General features: G+C 35.2%; 1 pseudogene; it reads left to right on the top strand.

Annotated features, from left to right (window-relative positions):
• Window positions 1–1,769: 1,769 nt before the first annotated feature.
• On the top strand, window positions 1,770–2,433 carry LOC141503375 (3-oxoacyl-[acyl-carrier-protein] reductase pseudogene; annotated as a pseudogene).
• Window positions 2,434–2,680: the final 247 nt, after the last annotated feature.

The raw sequence follows: 2,680 nt of genomic DNA on the forward strand, positions 1-2,680 counted from the left end.
TTCACATACAGTTAGATGGACGGACACTTATACTTGGGAGTCAGACAGTATCAATGGAGAATGAGTAGTTCCCAGAATTGAAGAAGAGGAGGGGAGTGGGTTAGGTTTCAGGAAAATGCAAAGTTGTTTTGTTTTTTTTACTGACCTCAAGATCCCCATGAAAGGAAAGTATTGTTATTTGACCAATTCTGATAGTGGAACATGAAAGACAATTGACTTCAAAGTAGTAAAAATGTTAATCACTCATATAACTACAGAGATTTATGGTGGGTATGAGCAGTCTACAATAGATAACAAAAGAAAAACTGTGATTGAAAATATCTGTATATATATATATATGTATGTGTATATATATACATATATATATATATATATATGTATATATATATACAGTGTTTGTACATACTTGTTTCTTTGTCATCTCCCCCATTAGATTTTGAGCTCCTTGAGGGCAGGAATTATCTTTTGTCTCTTTTTGTAACCTCAGAGCTGAGCACCGTGTCTTAGAATATAATAGGTGTTTAATAAATGTTTAGACTGACTGAGAACAGAAGTCAAAGACATCATCAAGCAACTGTATGATAAGAAGAAAAGATGAGATAACTACATGGCAAGAATGAGGGATGCCAGGTGGACAGCCAAAGTCCTCCTCTCATACCCTAACAATATCAGGAGAAATTGAGGATGACTTCCAACACACTGAATGGATCCCCGTATCAATCTTTTAGGAGGCAATAGACTAGTACAAGATGGGTAGGTGTATATGGGTGGCTATCTGCTTCACTGATGGGAACTTCTAAATCAAAGAGATTATGAATTCATAAGAATATTTTCATATGATTTATAGATCCTAAGCTCCTCATTTTACAGGTAAAGAAACTGAGTCCCAGAAAGGGTAAGTGATATCAATCACATAGTTGTCAAAATTGGCTTTGGACTCTAAGACCTGATAACCCAAGCCCAGCATTATTACTAACACCATAGACATTTTCTTGCTTGAACTGTTTCCTTGTAATTCACTTTTGTCTTTCATAAAGGGGACATATGGATTTAAGCAGAATTTCTTTTTTTATAATTAGTTTCTCTATATTTATGTAGAACTATTTTTTTCTGAAGAGCTCAAACCATGGACACATCTGTTAGTTTGTCCTCATAGGATCTCTGTGAGATAGAAAAAGGTAAGGTATTATTAGCCTCACTTCAGGAATGGAGAATTGAGAATTACAGAATGTAAGGAACTGATTTAACTAACACAGATCTTCTTCACAGTCTAGTGAGACCAACTTGCCATATGAACGGTATTTCCATGATCTAAGTCCATGGTAAAATTTTTGGCTAGCTTGTGAAACTTTTACTACAAAAGGTCCCTAAAATCTATAAACTAAAAAAAAATTCCTTCTTTGTGTAACTTCTCTTTCTACCCCTGCCCCACCTCTTAATTCCTGCTCACAACTTCCTGAGCTGCCACATTAAGGTTAAGGAAGACAAAGTTTCTTACAGAGGACTTTAATTCTTTATTAAGGGTTTTCACTATCATTTGCAGTAAGAAAGATTACAATAGCTTTTGGCTTCAAATATAAACTGAATATTTCCCCCTCCATATATAAGCTCTCTCTCACCTTGCCTCAACCCCAGTTGGGAACAATACCTGATATCTGATACTAGATATATTTCTTCGATGAAACATATGTATAAAATAGTTATAACATAATCCCATGAAATTCTACCCCAACACTGACCCTTCTAAAGAAGGGTTAGCTTAGCCTGCTATGGAGAAGGTGGGAGTCCTGTTCTAAGGTTCTTGGCTATTAGAAAGTTAGTGACCCAGTTAATGGCCCAGAAGGGCAGGAACCTGGAAGCCGAAAGAGGCTATACTAGAGACTTGAGGAAATATTTTGACACATTACTATGATGTTGCTCAAGAGCAAGATGTTTAAAACATATTTGAAAAAATGAAGAAAAATTTAGATTTTTTTAGTAAATGCAGGTAGCACAAACAGGGATGCCTTATTACCAAGAACAAAAACTGAAGACACAGGGTCCCAGCTTCACACTAACTTCTTGGAAGCCATGCTGATATATAAAACTGCTTTGCTTTTTATGAGTCAACAACAGGGAAGCTCTATTCTTAATATTGGAAGTGCTGCTAGTTTAAAAAAAATCCTGGCCAATATGTTTACAATGCTAGTTGGTTTCTCCTATTTGCTTACTAAAGAAGTAGCAATGAAGAAAATTCAAGTGAATGTCATTGTCCAGGGTCTATCCACACAGATATGATGAAAGGTATGAAAGAATAAGTTAAAGAAAAATATTCCTCTTTGGAGGTTTGCAAAGCCTAGTGATGTGGCATGTGCTTTTCTTTTTCTTCTAGAACTTCCTTATAGTACAGGACATGTTCTGGTCATAGATGAAGGATTACAGCTTGTTTTGTAAAGTGAACACTATTCAGTAATAAGTGTTTTTAAGATTATATTTTATTTTGTTAGCAACTACTGAATCACACATGTATGAATTATCATCCAACCTATAAAATTACTTGTCATTCCTTATTTTCAAAGTCCATTTGAAGGTGAGTTGTGATCAAGTATGACCAAAAGAGTCAATGTTTAACCAGTAGATCCTTCCAAACCATGCAGATATGTGAATCAGTTCTTGTACTATGTGCCCTTTAAATTGGAGA

The sequence above is a fragment of the Macrotis lagotis genome, chromosome X (genome assembly GCF_037893015.1).
Source record: "Macrotis lagotis isolate mMagLag1 chromosome X, bilby.v1.9.chrom.fasta, whole genome shotgun sequence".
In the NCBI taxonomy this organism is placed as follows: Eukaryota; Metazoa; Chordata; class Mammalia; order Peramelemorphia; family Peramelidae; genus Macrotis; species Macrotis lagotis.